Consider the following 18901-nt stretch of genomic DNA (forward strand, 5'->3'; position numbering starts at 1 on the left):
TCGTTACTACTACTGGGAAGGCTCCAGAAATGACCTAACGATGGATGCTGTAAAACAAGCTATTTCTTGAAGGGAAATATGCACTACTTGTTTTAGCATACGTTCATGGAGAGCTGCAGATAACCACTGGAAATAAGGTAATGCTTTTCTAGCTGCTGGTGGTACCTAATCATCCTCTCTCATCAGTCTTGTATCTTTTTTAAACAGATTTGCCCTCTGAAGTGCCTGGAGTGGGGTAATTTAAATTTCCAGGCAAAGTGGTAATTAAATTTCCAGGTAATTAAATTTCCAGGCAAAGTGAAGGCTGCAAGGAAAGGGAGAAAAGTAAAATGCTTACCTCCTTGCAATCAGTGGGACTTGCCTGTTTTCCCAGAGGAAGCCTGGTGTGGCACTTACCCTGAACCAGGTTTACTAGGCTGGCAAATTGACTACAGGACTACCCACAGCAATACTTACCTGTGCCTACTTTGCCATGAAGTCTTCGGTGTTATGCGTGACAGAAATTTGCACAAAGCTCTTGAGTAAGCCTGGTTAGCTCAAATAATTTGATTTTATGGTCAGGTTATCCAGCCAATCTTCCAGAGCTTAGGGTTTGATTCTGAGATTGTTTCACTGTAATAGGGAGTGACCTGGGAGCAAGTTGTGGAGAGGTAAGGCTTCAGATGCAGAATTCATGACGTTTGACCCTATAACTCTGTGCTCAGTTGAGTCATATTCTGTGGATAACAGAAAGGATAAATATATTTAAATGCAGTCATGGCAGTTTTGAGGCCAGAATGGCCATGGGTCTGGCATGGGGTCAAGCATTTTAAGTTGCATTTAATCAGTCAAGAATATGGATCCAGGGTGTGACTTTTCATACAGCGACAACTGTTCACTGGCAGCAAAAGCCAGGAGGGATAAAGAGGCAGAAAATGTCAGCAAGGTGTCTGGTTAACCAAAATAGAGCATGGGGGGTTTGATGTGGGTGGGGAAAAAATGGAACTCCGTGCCCCAAAAGTTGGAACAACTGCTGCAGAAAGTTTTGTAACAAGTGCCACAGGAAGCAGGGCATTGTGTCTCCCCATTTCATTCCTCGCTTCCCTACTGGGAGTGCCAATTAGATCCAGCTCTGATGGTGGCTTTTTGACACTTTTGCTCACTGGGAAATGGACTCACGCTAGTATTTCATTGCATTTAGGCTTTTAAAGAACATCAGAGAGAAATGACTTTCAGCTACTCTGTCTGAACTGGATGTTAGCCAAGACTCCACACAGAAATGGAGAGAAGGTCTTGGTTTGACATGACTATTCCCTAGTGTGTCACAAGCTTTCTGCAAATGTACTGGGTACCCTCAGTTGTATGTATCTAGTAGGAGTGTGTGCACCTCTGATTATTTTAGGTGCTATTGCTGCACTATTAGCATTCACAGGCAAAACCTATTAGAGGGGAAGGGATTTGGGATTTTATGTGAAAAGAGTTTTGCATCCAAGTCCCCCTGAAAATTAACTCAGTTCATGTGACTACCCCTAAACTTGTGAATTTGACCTCTGGTCCTCACAAAAATAATGCTGAAAGTGAGACTTCAGTCCAGTTGTCTTTTCCAGACATCAGCTGAGGCTTTACATAACTATCATGAACCTATTTGTATTTGCTATGTCTGTGTATTCGTGTTTTACATTTTATATGCTTTCTGAATGTTGTAATTGCTGAGATATACTATAGATAACATCAGGATGGGATGATCTTCATAGAAGCATAGAATGGTTTGGGAAAGGGATCTTAATGATCATCTGGTTCCCTCTCCCTGCTCTCAACCTTTCTCTACAGCAGGTTGCTCAAAGTCCCATCCAATCTGGCCTTGAACTCAGGGGTGTTTTTCTTAAAGATATACCCCCAGAGTTTTCTAGTTGCTTATTTAGCTATTTTTCTTGTATAATTTAAATGTTTCCTCTTGTTTGATCTCCTGCAGACATGGAGAACCACCGGTTCCCTTTCTTCTTCACCTTCATGAACTCAAAGCTGCTGTTACTTCTCCTTCCTCTATCAGTAAGTGTTTTCTTTCTCAGGGGAAACAGCTTGTGACCTGCAGTTGGAGGATGTTTTTGAGGCCACTTATGGTGCTCCTATGTTGTGCCCAGTTGGTCCCTATTTGCCTTCAAGCCAATGCTTTCCAGCAGTATATAACAGCAGCCTGACAGAAGCTGAAGAAGGAAAAAGATTGACTGTGCTTATGTTCCTTTCTAAAATGTTCACCTCCCTTGTGCCAGCCAGGCATCTTGGGCTCGTGCTGTCCTTGTGAGTGGCATGTACCCCAGCCCACCCTGTGCCAAAATGTCACCCTGCAACTCCTCCACAGCTGACATGCTCCTGCCTGCATCTCATTCTTTGTGTGTTTGGCCCCACTGTATCCTTCACCCTTTTGTCAGGATGCATCTGGGCTTTCCTCTGCCACACTGCCATCCTGCTTGGGGGATGGTGTGTGGTGGCCATGCACCAAGGGCCATCTCTGCTTTGGGACAGCAGGGAGACAGCTGAATTTTTTCAGCTGATCTGCATGTGTACATACACACGCTGGGCTGGTCTCAGAAATCCTGTGTTTATATGCAGACTCACTTCTACCAAATGAAGAGCCTCTTCTATTTACAGTTTTAGGATATGTGTGTATGAATTTCCCTCATTGCTTGGCTTTTCTTTATTGACTGAGTATATTAGTGATTTTATTTTATTTTTTTCATTCTAGTCTTTTTCAAAAATTTCCAGCAGATATAGTGGATCAGGCATAACAAGTGATGCCAGAGCAGGAGAGAGAAGAGTTGATGGAATGTTTGTGAAGAGAAAGGACTTAGATACAGCTGTCTGTATGCTGATTACCAGTGGTTTGGGGACACAATAAATAATACTGCTATTTGCTTGGCTTATAAACACACACAGCTAAAATTTAAATTTCTCACCCTGTTATATCATTTTTTAAGTTATGCAGCTGTAGCAAATGAGCTAAAATGTTGCCTGTTGCAGAAGGGATGTAGCTCCAGCCTTGGCTGAAGGAGGGAGAGCTGTCCTTGGCAGTGGCTGTTTACACCAGTGCCTCCACCCACAGCGTGTGGTGATATGCACCAAATAAAAAAGATAAAAAATCTGTTCATGGGTTCACATGGTATCCTCCTGACTAGCTTTTGAGTCCTTCAGCAGCCATGGTACCTGAGCAGCCAGTGGAGCATATCTGTATCAGCTACAAAATGAACAAAAATGGGGCGCAAGCAGATGTTCAGCCCCCACTCCCTTCCAGTGGGAAAGACACAGGTTTTGTCCATGGGCTTGCCCGTGGCTATGGGGATGTTACACTCCATGCCTGTCAAATAAATCTGTGTCCTCTCTGGAGCTGCTCATTTGGGTGTCTGCTTAGGAGGTGGCATCTTCTTGATGAGCAGTATTCCATGCCCAGTTATGTGCCACCCAAACTTTCCCACAGCACTATGGTTCTGGATCTGGGTTGGATTTCAGGTCTGGTCTGAGAAATAACATGAAATTACTATGGATGACTCATCTGTAGGGAAATTCTTCAGCCTTCTTGATCTCTTTAGAGCAGCCAAGTCTGAAAATTAGACATGAACTTTCCTAAAGCTTATTTTGGCTCTCATGAGGGCTGCAATAGAATGACAAGCAGCACGCTGCTTTCTTTATTGTTTCAGTTCAAGGACTATCTACAAAGAGTCAGAGTCTTGTGCTTAGCATTACACAAAATTATTCATTTCCTAGCTATACAGAAAAGTGATTGAATTGCAGATGATTAACATATGTTATGTTTTCTCTTCTAATGCCTTCCCGTCTTTTTGCGGTGCACCTTCGTAAACGGCATCAGAGCACTTTGCTTCCAAGGAGCTGTCTCCCTCAGAAACCTATTATCAAGGCTATTTCAGAAAAGTTGCACTTCCTTGGTACATCTGGTAGACTGGCTGCAGAATCCAAACACATAATTGCTGCAGCAACCTGACCTACGCCAGCCAACGTGTTCCAGCTCCTAGCTCTGTTCAAGGGCTGTTATTTAAAGGACTCCTCTCCAGGGTAAAGGCAGGCTTTTTTTGCTCTGAGCAGTTTTGCTAGGACAAAGAACCCCTTAACAGCTTTCCTTTAGAGTTGCTTCAGTTTTTTATAAACAAATCTGGCTGCCACGCTGGATCATGATCAGCAGCATGGAGATTTTATCAGCCTGTGTCTGGCACACAGGTGCTACTGCTGATTAGCACACAGCTGAGATAGGCTGGGTACACCAAACTGGCACCTAAACTACCAAGTTCTTCTCTGTCTTGTTTTTGGCTTGTTTTAGAGACAAGTACAGTGGTGTTTTGTTCTGAGACTGAGGCAAAGACTAACACAAGGCATTCAGCCCTGCTGAATTTTAGGAATTTTCTGTTGTTTTGCAATGTTAATTTCCTAATCATCAGAACAGCGAATGTCATCTCATATAAAAGAGTAGATGATAGAGCCAGAAGGGACTGTTGTGATCATTTTTTGTCTGACTTATTGCATCACACAGGCCAGAGGAATTTTTATATGAACTGGGACAAGGCTTCAAAGGAGACAAAAATCTAATCTTGATTTAATCACTAGATACAGAGAATCAGCCAGAATACTTGGTAAATTTTCAAGCAGCTAATTGCTGCCATTGTTAAACAACTAATTGCACTGCACTTCATTTCTCTTTTGTCCCCTTTCAAATTAGGTCATTTGACCTTGTTACACTCTTGTCTGATGAATTGACAATTACTTAAATTATGTTGTATTCCATGTCTTGGTCCCTAAAAATTGCAATCAAGCTTCTCCCTTAACTTTGTCCTTGGTAAACTAACCACTAGACTGCAGAAGTCTCTAACTCTACGGGAAGTTATTTTGTTTTTTGTAATATTTTTTTTTTTTTTTCTCAGCTATTCATAGAAGTTTATCCAGTTCTGGGCTCCCCAGCACGAGAGAGATGGAGCTACTGGAACAAGTGCAGCCAAGGGCTGCAAAAATGCTGGAGCACCTTCCCTGTGAAGAGAGGCTGAGAGAGCTGGGACTCTTCAGCTGAGAGAAGCAAGGCTCAAGGGGGAACTTATCAATGTGTACATACACCTGAAGGGAGGGTGCAACAGGACAGAACCACGATCTTCTCAGTGGTGCCCAGCAACAGACAGGAGGTGATGGGCACAATTAGACACACAGCAGGTTCCCTTTGAACATCAGAAAACACGTTTTTCCTGTGAGGATGACCAAAACTTGGCACAGGTTTCCCAGAGAGGTGGTGGAGTCTCTTTCCTTGGGGATATTCAGAGTCTATCTGAACATGGTCCTCAGAAACTGCTATAGGTGACCCTGCTTGAGTGGGGCGGGGGGAACCAGGTGAGATCCAGAGGTCCTTTTGAGTCTATTCAGTGATTCAGAGTCTTTCTTACATGGCAGACAGTGAGATTTAGCACAGGGTTCTGGAGAAGGTGCATGAGAAAGAGTACCACACCAGGTATAATAAATGAAGGCAAGGAGAGGTGAGTTGAGCCACAGAGGAAGGCAGTGTTGGAGCTAGGGTCTGTCCTGTTTTGCTAATCCTTGCTCTTGCAAATACACAGGTCTTTGTTTCTTCTTAGAGAAATAAGAATCACCTGTTTTAAGGATTTTTCTAGAGAATTTCAAAGTGTTTTTTCTCTTTATTTCGAAATATTTACATGGTGACTTACATGATGTCACCCAGCAGCTCAGACACACACCTGGCTACACACCTTGGCTTTTGAGGAAAGCAGAAGCAAAGATCCATCCATCCATCCATCCATCCATCCATCCATCCATCCATCCATCCATCCATCCATCCATCCATCCATCCCCTCTTGCTATCATGAAGGAGCAAACTTACTGAATAGCAAACTCCATTTGCAGAAGTACTTTTGAGCTGGGTTAAAACCAAGCTGGATGTGGAAAATTTCCTCCCAGCTCAGAGAACAGTGGTGGAAAATAAAAAAAGAACCTTAAAGGGTTCAGGGTTCATATTTAACTGAGATACTTTTCTGTGCCTGTCAATTTATGGTGCTGCAGGTAACTTTTTAGCTAGGTCAGTGGTTTGTGTGTATCTAGTCAGATGAGTGGCAAAATTTTGCTCTGAATGGAATGCTTCAACAAAGCTCCATAGATTTATGCTGATATAAACCTCTTGGAAATTGTACTTTCTCAGCAGATCTAACAGACGTTATGAACAGTACTTCTGAAATCAGCATTTAAATAACATTTCAAAACCACTAGAAACCTCATTATCCTGAATATATCGTTTTACTGGTCATACAAGTAGTGGAAACACTGTGAAACAAATGTGCAGCTTGTAACCAAGGAAAAAACAACAGTACTGCCTAAACACTTTGTTGATAAACATCCAGTTAGCCACTAGGTACCTGTACAGATCAGTAAATTTCATTCCCTGAAACTTTGTAAGTTAAGAGTAATCTAGATATAAATATCCATTCCAAATGGGAATTTCTTTCTGAACTTGCCACAGGTCATGATAAATACAGTTTTTAACAATATAAGTGATGTCTTGCTGTTACCCAGGTTTATCTAGGAAAGTATAGCTAAACCTGTAATCATCATTAAACAGGATTGCATTTTCCATTTTAATTCTGGAAGTGTAATTCTCAGTCCCTACAGGAGTGCATGTCCTCATGTAAATGTGCATATGTTGCTTTCCTAAATTCCCCCTGACCATAGCTATGCCAATCTGTTGGAAAACTAAAAATTAAGAGTTCTTTTAATGTGTGTTTTAAATGACTGTTGTCTGCCTATTATTCATGAAGGAAAGCAGATTGTGAGGGGCTGTCTGACCTGGGGTAGGGAAGGGACCTGTAGCCTCTCTTCCTCATGAGCCCTGTCCATCCTGGTGAGAGGTCAACCTGAACTCCGTGGTAGGAATGTGGCCATGTCCCTGAAAAGCCTCCAACATCTTCCTGTCTTCTCCCTGTGATGGCATTATACCATCTGTGGCATCTGCCACCTCTGTCCTGGAAGCACAGGAACACAAGGGCCTGGTGGAACTAATGATGCTATTTAGTGGTGTGCACCTCCACATCTGCTAGCTGCAGATGCTTGTTGGGTAGCATTGTGCAGGTGGCAGCGTGGGCAGGGTGGAAAGCTTGCCTCCACATGGCCAGTAATCAGAGCAATGTGATCTTTTAAACAGGTGAAAACGTGGAGCTAGGGTAGGAAGGGGGCTGGGAATTTCATTGAGGTTGCTGTGGCACAGGTACAATTTCTCTTCTCCCAGTGTGCCTTGGGTAGATGCCAGGGGGCTGATGGGTTTTGCAGTGCTCTTGGTCAGTGAAGTATGTCACCTCTGGAGAAACACCCCCAGTGAGGCAGGGCTCCTCTGCCTGGGAAACCATGCCTGCCCTGGGAGGTCCTACAGCCTGGGTTTTGGGGAGGTGTCTCCCATTTGTCCTGCTCACTTCTTTGGGAAGACATTTCCATATTTTGTAATTGACATTTTCTGTGCCATTTTCTTCTTTCTAGGGGTCAGATGGTGACTCCTAGTCTATCCCCTCCTACCTACCCTGGTGACTCTGTGGCATCAGGGTAAAGAGCTTTTCTGAGAAGTCATTCTTCAAAGTCAATGAGCTCCCACAGACCTGGAAAAAATATTTTGGTATTATTTGTTCTAGTTTTTATTTCTTTACCCTCACTCCTAGGTGTTTTATTAATTCATTGGTTTTTCTGTCTCCTTTGCCAGCAGTTTCTATAGGCTGCATTTTTGTTGTGTAGTTTTGGGTTTTTTGGGAGGGTTTTTTGGTTTTTTTGTTGTTTTTTTTTCTCCTTCAGTGCAAAGCAGCATGATTCATTGTATTTCCTTCTTAGTGATCTCTCCTGGTTCCTCACCCCATGTTCTCCACTGATCAGACCCATTGGTGATTAGATGCTCAGCAGAAGTGATTTTGCAGCCTTTGACACCTTGCATCCCCTGCTGCCTGGATTTCAAAGAGGTAATCAGTCCCAGGGACCTGCCACTGACCCTTTGCTCAAGCTTTTGTCACTCACCTTTTACTGTCTCTTTTCTTAAAGAGCTTGAAGTATCTTGATTCTTCTGCGAGGGAAAAAAGGACACATGCACTGAAACCATAATGATTTTACCAGACTTTCACAGTACTTTCACCTGAAATGGTATCAGATAGTGCCTCTGTATCACATCTCTAATACCTTTTGAAATGAAATCTTCAGCTCCTATTCAGAGATCCCCCTTTTGTTCACTCAAAGCCAAGGGGACAGTCAGTGAGCAGGGGAGGTGGTTCAGGTCAGTACTGTCCCTTTTAACTCCTTGTGCGCCGCAGCAGCGAGTGCGGGGCGCCTCTGCCAGACAAGGTGACTCCTTTGGAAACCTCTGCGGGATTCCCAAAGGACTTGGGTGCAGACAGTGAGGCTGTTCCCAGTGCTAGCTGTGAACAACTGAACACAGAGAGATGTGAGCACTCAGCCAAACTGACTTGCACATTAGGAGGAAAGCTATTTTTCCCTGGGTCTTACTGTTTGGTTTCTTGAACCGAAATGTCTGACCATGAGCAAGTCTGCTCTTGGAGTCAGTCTAGCAGCATTTTTTGTGTGACTTACAGATAACATCTAGTGCCATAGAGACTGAGAAGATATTTATACATATTTTTCACATTATGTTTGAATTGTTATGAACATTAATAAAGCAGCTAAGACTAAGGAAACATATTAGTGCTATTTAGAATATTTAAGTGGCCATGATTTCTCCAGAGATATAAAATTCTGCATCAAAAATCCTAAAGGCTACATTAAATCAATTGCAAACACAGAGAAAATTGACTTTTAAAAGTATGAAACCAAAAATTCCTATAACTCATCCCAAAGCCCCTTGATAAGTCTTTGATGAATATATCAGAAAAAAAAAAAAGGAGCTGGAAATTTATTTCCAAAGGCATAATGTGTTATTTTAATTTTATTTTTTCTTCAATAAATGATAAATTTGAAATATTTCCTTTGGGTTTCACTGTAAATAATGAAGTAATAATGTTGTATTTATTTTTATTATTAAACATCTCAGAGAAAAACAGCTTCTGGATTACCTGAAGTGCGCTGGCAACATAAGTAGCAACAGACTTCCAGATGAAGAAGCCTATGTGGAACATGTAGAATGGTAAGCAAAACTTGTGTGCTGAGTCTTATGAAAAGTGTAAGAAAAGGAAATTCTGCAGCTTGGGTTCCAACATGCATGTTTACTTTTAAATCTAAATGTGACCAGACTATTTTAAATTAATGTAGACTCTTTTTTTTTTTTTTTTAATTTTCCCTTTTTGTTAAAAATGTTTCATAAATTGTGGTATTTGTGCCTTCATTATTTGTAATTGTGCCAGGAAAAAAATTGTATAAAAAACTGCAGATGTTGGATTTACTGTAAATCAATCACTGTCATGTTTTTGTTTTTCTGCCTGGTCACCTGGGTAGTAGTGCTATTCTTGTTCTTTAGTTGGATGAAAATCTTTATGAACTGGTGACTAGCTAACTGGAAGCTTCAGATAAATTCTCTTGTTTGAGATATCAATGTACATAGATCAGAGGAATATGTATGGGGCAGTGGTACAAGTGTAGTAGTCTTTGCTTAATAAAATGGGAGTCAGAATCTAATGCATTTAGATAGATGTGATTTTGTTAAGACTCCTTTACCTACATTGAGAGTTTCTTGCAAAAGGTTTCTTGGCCTTTTTTTGTCATCTAATGGTTTCATCAGATGTGTATGTAGAGAGTTTTTTACAGTTTGCACTGCTAGATAATGATATGCCTGGTAATTAATCCTTAGCCACTTGCTCTTCTTTATTTGAGTTTGTTTGTGTGTTTGTTTGTTTTCTTGTTGGGAGTATTTTATTCAGTTGTATGTTTTCTGAAAAGGAGCTCTTTCTTACTCTAGAAATCCTCAGAAATGTAGAACCAAGGAAGCTGAGGGTGTGTTGCTCAGAGGTCAGCAAAGGCAAAGCAGTGCTCTTGCCCTTGGAATGGAACGGTATTTCTGTCGCCTTATCTGTGTCCAGGCTCTGACTGAGGCAGTGGCTGGAGTGTGGGTTAGTCCAGCTACTGTAATGTTGTGCCCAGCCTTGGAAGAAACACTGCCATGAAATCTCTCTTGTGCAATATCTTGGCTTCATGAGTCCTTGGTGAAAAATCAAATGGATTTTGTTCAAGTCTAATAGCGGGCAAGAAGGGCTGGTAATCTTAGCTCAGATATCACAGTGGCACCTTCTGTAAATCAGGCAGAGTTTTATCTGGGATTTCTGCTGTAAGAAACCCCCCATTTTGCAGGGGTACAGGGAAGCTTATGGGAGTGTGTCTCCACAAAGGCACAACTGTGCTCACAGAGCTTCTGTTAACTCAGCTGCAATTAAGAGGAAGCTGAACTTGAATCAATGGATTGGGCTGTAGTCTAGTCATCTAAACTCCCTATCTTTCTCCTATGAACACTGTGGACATCTTTTTTAGCAAGTTTTTTAATCTTTCCATCTGCAGATGAAGTGTGGTAGTATTTATATTCCTCTCCATGGTGTTCACCAAAAAACAAGTGAAGTCTTTGAGACAATGAGTATGTGGAAATGCTACAGCCTTCAGCCAAGGAGTAGAAATGGAAGGGATTTAATTCTGAGGTTTTAAATGTGGAAAATTTGGTCTACGAAATGAGAATGGCTTTTACTTCTTGTGATCTGGAGTTCATGCCATTCTGAAGTAACATCAGGGGGTCTTGACAGAAAGGGTAAAATTATGTATTTAGTTTTGGGGAAAGCCATGTAATGTTTTATTCTCCTTTGCATTTGTCAGTATTTATTTACATATACCCAGTCTGCTTGCCCATAGAAGACCCTTCAACATCACACTGCTGCAGTGGCATGGTGGTCTCAAGATGCACCAGGCTTTTAAAACTAGTGGTGCAGCAAGCACTTGAAATTGTGAACTGCAAAGTATTTCCCAAGAAGCTCAGGAGGCTCCAGGCCCTGGTCCTGCAATGGTAACCTGGTACACACAGAGCTGGAGTTCCCTCTGGGAACTTCACAGCCTCATCCATCACACTCTGACACAGCCTGGGCAGTGTGGGTGTCTGGTCTGACAGCTGTCCTCAGAGGAGGAGAAAGCCATGTGCTTCCTCTGTGGAGCAGCAGCAAAATTTGGCCCAAGAGCAGAGCCAGGACTTAAAGCCACACCTCTGAAGCCACAGAGAGGTGCTCTTATTGCTGTGTCTCTTGTTATTACACATCTGGTCTGTGCTTGTCGAAGATGTGGCACAAACATGAAGGAGCAGGAGAACAGAAAGGAAATATGTGGAGATATTTCTCAGGGTGTTTGAAGACCTGTGAAGGGACTTGAAATAAACAGCTTTTGTGCTTGCACACAGGCGCAAATCCTGATGTTGCCTCAGGCTGAGCAGGAGGTGAGAACAGAGCTGTGTAATCCTGGTGGAATGCAGAGCCCACAGCTGGAAGTCCCTAAGCACTGGGTGGTTCTGGGACAGGCACACAGTAATGTGTTGAAATATAAGCTGGATAATACAACAATTTGAGCTTGGCAGAGTTCAGATGGAAATGGAGAGAGAATTAGAAAAATCGTATAATCCTTTCCTCATACACAGCTTGACTCAAGGTAGATTTGGTGGAGCCCTCTAGCCAACTTCAATTAGTAGTTCCTGTGCAGTCCCTCACTTCCAAATCATGTAATGCTGTAATAACTGTCTGCTATTTAAAGTCAAAGAAAGAATATTAAACTACTGCCGTCTTTGAAGTTCACAGGCAGGGAATCATGGTTACTAAAGATTATTAATTATCTCAGTAGTCAAACTACGCTAGGCAAAATTCCAGTATAAACGCCAGACAGTGAGTCTGATGTTATGCTGCAAGATTTCCTCAGAATAATGCCCACAAACCAAGAACAAAAACCGTGTGCAAACTCTAATCTCATTGAAACAGCCTGCAGAGGTACATATATAAATCAAGGGTTAAGCAGGAATGTGTTTTTCTGAGGAAAGGCACTTTCTGTGTTTAATTAACAGAATGCTAATTGGGCAAATGAGGGAGAATTAAAAGTGAATCACTGAGTGTCTGTAAGAAATTGGTGGTGAAGCTGTTAGAGCTCACTACTTGACCTGTGCATGGAAATTGTTAGTCAAGAACAAATCCTAAATTTGAAAGTTGTAATGAACGCTAAGATGCTCAGAAAAATCTAAATCCCTGACAGTGACCATATTCAGAGAAAAAAACACACCTATTTTATCCAGAAATATGTGAATGCTTTGTATGAGCTGACCTCCTTGCACTGACTGCAGTTTTATACCTCATGACCCTGCAAGTAATATTGGAGGTTTTTCCAATGAGGAAAAAAATGATGCATCTTTTGTATTCATCAGAGCTGAGAGCAGGGAGGAAAGGATGTCAAAGAATATGTTTTTGCTCATGGGCAGTCACATTAGAAGGTATTTAGGAAAGTTTTTATTCATAAGAAATGGGACCATGCATGTCACTGTGGTTACCAAAAGTATAATTTAAAGCACAAGGTCGTTGAGCAGCACAGGTAGGAATGCGATAAATGTCTGAGTCTTATGGAGAGGGAAAAAGCAAAAATCTCTGAGCCCATGCTCATATTTGGCAGACTGCTCAGGAGGAGCTGCTCTTTGGTGGTTAAGCCCACGATAGGGGCAGCAATGAAAACTTCCAATCCTTTCAGTGGCTCTCTAGGCACAGTGTGTGAGCTGCTTGGAGCAAGCCCCATTGGGCATTGGTAGTGCTGGGATGATGAAGAGAGATTTTGCAGGCTGAGAAGGCTGTCCTGCAGTTCTCTTTTGACAGCCCTCACTCAATGGCCATAAAGTCCAGAGGACCACGTCCATTTTTGTGGCTGTACAGAGGGAAACTGCCCAAGGCAGTGAAAGCAGCAGCCCAGCAGAGAAAAACAGTCAGTGTTCCAAGAGGTCTTCCAAAACACTTGCAAAGTTAAATAAACAGCAAATGATTCCAATCGTGTGCAAAAATCATCTAGGCTGTAGCTGGAAACAAGGCTGTGTGAAGCACTTCATTCAGTCTCCTCTTATATGCATGCTATTTTAAGGACTGGAAAGAGGCAAAGTGATGAACATGGAACATAAGGTCCTCTGGCTCTTACAAGAGGAAAACAAACCACATGTTTTAGTTGTCCTTCATCCTAAGATAGTGACAGCAGGCTTGAGATATGTTTGTAGCAGTGTCCTGTGTCTGATACATACATATATATATATATATATATATAAGAACATATGTATCATCTTTAAAAAGGCATTTTTCAAAATTAATCTCTCAGCCTATAATTTAGTTCTGAGCTGCAGATATTTTATTTCTTGGTGTATGCCAGACACTTCTCTGGCATGTTCTGATTCAGTGGCCCTCCCACATCAGCTCTGGGAAACATAGTGACTGAGCCAATGCCTCTGAAATGAATGGGTATCATTCCATCAGCCTGGGGTGGCCCTGGCAGCAGTGTGTGCATCGTGAGGGCCAGCAGGCTGACAAGTGCTGGGCTGTAGCCCACATTTGTCCATCTGAGCTTCCTCGCTTCAGTCACTCCCATGACAAAATCAGGATCTATTGGATTTGTGCAATAATATACTGTTTCTTCTCCTGCTACTAGTGACAGCATTTATTTTTTCTTCTTGTGTCAAAGTCATGATTTGGACTAAAACTGAGCGTGTTCCTAAAGCTACAATGAATGGTCAGAGCTGAGTGATTGCATTGGCACCTAGTACATTTGATGAGTGTCAGGATCTTGGATTCATGCATTGTTTTCTCAAACATTGAAAATGATCTTTAGCATATTATGGGCCAAATTTTCCCTGACACTTGGGACACTTAGAAGATTTGAGGACAGAAATGCATACCAAGTTTTGCACATGGAAATTAAACAGGGTGTGAAATCTCATTAGTGCTTTTGAAAGACTGATTGTGTGCTCGATTTGGGTATGACTGGTTGGGTGGACTGTGCATTTGTTCATGCTTTGCAAATTCACTTAGATTTTATTCCAGAGCATAGGATTTTTTTTTTTTTTCTTTTTGGAGAAGGAATTTAATTTCTGAGGTGAATTAGGGTAAGAGTTGATTGAGCTGAAATATCACTATTTTCACTCCAGAGATTATTATGATTATCAGTTGCAGACAAAAAAAAATAACCTCAAACCAACCAAAGCCAGCTACAGTTGCATATCTTTTAGATGCTGCATGATGCTATTTTAAGAAAGTATACAAACCAGTAAGTCGTAATTGGTAAAATAATGTTTAACTGAATCAGATGCCATGCTTGGTTACTCTGTCCTGCCTCCTGCAGCTGGCAGATGTTGGCAGGGTGTTTGCACCTGCAGTGAGCTGTGTTTTTGAGGGCTGTATGCCAGCACAGCATCTAAATGATTCTTCAGCAGGCCTGTCTACCCTTAGGATGAAAGACATGTAAGCTGGCCACAGCTGCACCCCAGCTGGCTCAGTTTGTGTCTCACTGTGGCACAGCAGAGATTTTCCAAAGTCCTCTGAAGCATTGCAGGGGACTGGAACCAGAAGTAATAAGCCTGGCTGGGCATGAGCTGGCTCCAAAGGAAGCTAGAGGTGAGACCACTGCACTTTGCTCCCAAATCATTTCCTGTTCTAGTTCAGCACTTAGCCGACTGACACTTGGGCGAGCTTTCCCTGGAGCAGCTCCAATCAGGCAAGGTTTTCTGAAATCCCTTCCATGCCTTTGGAGAGTGGGCATGCAATTTCCAGGGCTGGATCTGGTCCTCATAAGCATGGCACTAAAGGATAGGCTAATGAGCCCCACTGGGCTTGCACGAGTCAGTCTCTGCATGAATGGCATGGCCTGCTCCAGAGAGAGGGGAAAGGGAGCACTGTCTGCCTGGCACAGGTTCCCTTTACAAGAGGGAGGTGGAGGTACAATGTGATGTGAGTACAGGTACAGACCACAGACCACTGAAGGGGCTTTTTCCATAGAGTTCACCAGTGAAAGAATTTTTTTTTGTGTGCGTGGTGGCACTTGGGTTTAAATGGAAAGCTCAGACTTCCTAATTTTCAAGCAGACCCCTTCCTGCCTGGCAAGTGTCCTTGGACTCAGAATGCCAGAGGAAGAGCCATGACCCAGCTCCAGAATTCCTGGTCCAGCACTGCTGGCAGCAAAGCCCAGCAGTGTGGCCCAACTGTGCACAACCCCAGCTGAGACTGTGGCTTTACTGGTGTCTATTTCCATGCAGCTTCACTGGATTAAAGCTGATTCCAGCTTGCCTGTATGTACTGAAATGATGTCTCTGACTGCAGCACAAGAACACCCTGTGTACTGATTTAAGATCCACACAGGAAAACTGTCCTAGGATACTCAAGCTCACTTGTATTCAAAGCACATGATTCATCCTTTAAGTCTGTGATAAATTTTACAAACATATGTATAAAATTACCAGAAACATTGATATAGAAACAGTATTGAAGCAAAACACCTGTAATTTCATAAATAAGGAGAACAAATATTTGCTTTTTGAAATCTAATTCTGGTGCAGGAAAGGAACCTGTAGATAATTGCTCTTTTGTGCTAAACACCCTTGCTGGCTACTTCAACATTAACATTAGTTATTCAGATTACTGACATGGTTTGAACTGATACAGTACTGATAGTTTGGTTTTATATTTTTTCTTCATATAATATGGTGGACTTGCAGATGTGGACTTCTGAAGTCCTCAGAAGCTGCTGTTATGGGTTCCCTCAATGCCAGGAGCATTGCATAGTGCTGATCACAGCCTTCATAATTAAAATAAAACCCCAAACTACAAACCCAAACAAACTGTGGGGAATGGTTTTAAATGCAGCTATAAAAACCTTGCTGGCAAGAATTTTAGCATGCCTTTCTATATTGGCTTCAGTTTTTGGTTTCTTGCCATTTTTCCTAAGGTCCAGGCTTTCTCTCTAAGTCTCTGATACAGGACAAACAAGTCCCTGCAGCCAAAGACATTTCAAAACCTTAAAAAATTTCCTGTGCAGTCAGTCAGGTCATCCAGTTTCAAAATCAATTCTTGTTCATCATTGGTGGTGGGTCTGAGGTGAAATACCAATCTCATTGATTTTGGCACAGTTTAGATCCAACCTGAGTGGAAGGCATGCTCAAAATTGTGATGTGAGATGGACTGGCAGTGCTCTGAGATTAAAAAAATCGCCTTCCGTAAAATCTAGATGTAATTAAGAAACTCACATTTCTCCAATCTGAAATAAACTAAAATCTTAAACAGCAGCACAAGGGATCCTGGAATGTAGCCTAGGATACACCCAGGATACTCTTGTGCTCCTCAGTTCCCTGCTCTCTTTCCTTTGGGACTGGCACATTTTACAGCTGACAGCCCTGGAACTTATTTTATGTGAAATGTTCCAGGGAAATCATTAGAAATTAGATCAAAACAGAATTCAAAGAAACCTGAGGGGTTAGAGAAAAGTGCTGAATTTCTTGCAGTCCTTACCCTGAATTCAGCAAACCTTTGGAGGCAGGTCATCTAGGATAAAAAAGCCATGTCAGGTCACAACAATATGCCTTTTGACAGCATGCTTTCTTTATCAAAATGACCAAAAATCTTCCAGTGTTTTCCTTCATGGTGATGAGGAGGATTTTGAGATCCAGTGACTTTATTAATAGTGCTCTATCCCTTCTCTTGACTCAGTGAAGTTTCTCTGGCATACAGGCTCACTTGGTTAATGAGATGTGACACTTGGCATGCTACTAATAAGAAGGAGAAATGGGAAGAAATGTATGCATCACTTCTGAAATGTTGCTGCAGGCCCCTTTTCTGTACATCTGGTACATATTTCTAATCTTTTGTTTTGCAGAGTAAGGTGCCAGAAATGTGGGAGTCATCAGCAGTTAGTTATTTTCATAAAGAAGATGCTGAAAATCTATGTAATTACAGACCCATTTCAATTTTATTCTCTGCAGTTGAATTATTTCAATGTCTTTTTTATAGTCAAAATGAACAAGTTTAGTTTACAAATATTTTATTACCATTAGGGTAACTTGATTTCTGTTATCATCATTTTACAACTGTAGTATTATTAAAAGTGACAAATGACTCCGTAGTCAATTGCTCTTCTGAATAAATGTCATTTTGTGTGGTGGTTTATTTCTTCTGCCAACCTTTGATCTAATGAGAGGCAGCAGATTTTATTTGGCTTTTTTTTATTTTTTATTTTTTTTACTCTGGCATGTGACAGCTTTGTCTTAGTGAAAAGAAACAATTCATTTTCAAGTGAGGCAGCTGGAAATTTTGCTGTAATGAAAGATTTGGCATTTGGCATGGCAACATTCAGGGATCCTACAGCAGGCTTTGGCAATGCCCTTATCTGTGTATTTCTACATTTACATCACTCTTTAGCAACAACAAAGAGATGCAACAGCTTTTTTCCCCTTTGTCTGAAGGCCTGTGAGGGGCTGGTCTGAAGCCCTGGGGATTTCAGCGCTTGACATTTTCCTGACCCCTGACTTCATTCAGTGATCGAGGCTTTTCTGGCAGTGCCATCCAGTGAGATCCACAGTGACTTCACTTTTAGGTACTGACCTCCCAACGTGCTCCTCAAATCCTCCCTGCCAGCACCGTGCTCCTTCCCAGAGGCTTCATGCTGGCTGCTGCCTCCATGTCCTTTCAGGCAGGTGTTTGATGCTGAAGGTGGCACCAGCTGCTCCTCTCCCTTAATTGACACCGAGTTGAAGTCGGACTTGAAGAGTTGGCCGAGGGTTTTTGTTTGTGATGAGTGTTTTCCTCAATCTAACTGCTCACACATGCTGGGGACAGCTGGTGTTTCCCACCTGAAGCTGTGGAAGTGAGCCCAGTCCTGGAGTCACTCCCCAGATGATGATTTGACTTTGAAGTCCTCAGTAGGCAGGTCCCTGTGTGTGCTTCACTCAGCTGAAGGACTCCTGTTACTCCATGCTTGCAATCTTTCTTTCTCATGTAAGTGGACTAGCAAAACCCTGGAATAACTCTTGCTCTATCAGTCAATGTCAGACAGCACTTACTCTTTAAGATCATAAAACCAATATAGATCTGAAATGCCAAAATCTTAATGTGAGATAAAAGTGGTAAACCTTTGATATTTGCTTCTCTGAAATAGTTGGCATCAATTACAAGCCAAGCTGAAGGATGTATTCTGGTTTTGGACAATTTACAGTTCAGGCTTTTTGATTATTTGTTCCTGCAGACAGCCAACTGATTTACTCATTTCCCCCTCTTTAAAACATTAAGTAGAAATGCTTGGAGGCTTTTTTCATTAAAAATTGGTGATGTTCATTTTCTAAAAATGAGGTTACAAAAACATTTGATCCTACATTTAAAGTATGCATTTCTTTTAAGGACACTGCAAAGGCCAGTCAGTATAAATTGTTTTGAGCACCCTGGTCTAGTTGAAGTTGTCCCTGCCCATGGAAGCGGGGTTGGAATTAGATGATTTTAAGGTCCCTTCCCACACAAAAGTTTATTTGATTTTATGAAATGCTGTAAGTGACTATTCTTTTCAGTGTTTTAGTCATTTAGACTAATCTATTTCAAAATCAGTTTATTTAGCTTGATCTCATATTTTTTGTAAAAGCTTGACAACCTGAAAATTGTGTAGCTTAAAAACAGCAAGGAAAAGAATGCAAATGGAGATGAGTGGAGAGGGAAAATAGCATGCCTTGGTGTAATCTTTGCAGGTATCTTGCTGCCAGGGATCAGGTTGGAGGCAGCCATGGCTCTGTTATGGCAGAACAGTCACAGTGAAGAGCTTTGGGGACATCCCAAAAACACTGTGCTTTCCCAGAGGTGCCCTCAGTGGGCATTTGTGTGGGAGCCCTGATCACCAGATCTGGAGATGCTGGAACTCCCAGACAGGTGCTTTTCATGGCCAG

This window comes from Parus major, chromosome 1 (genome assembly GCF_001522545.3).
Source record: "Parus major isolate Abel chromosome 1, Parus_major1.1, whole genome shotgun sequence".
Classification (NCBI taxonomy): Eukaryota; Metazoa; Chordata; class Aves; order Passeriformes; family Paridae; genus Parus; species Parus major.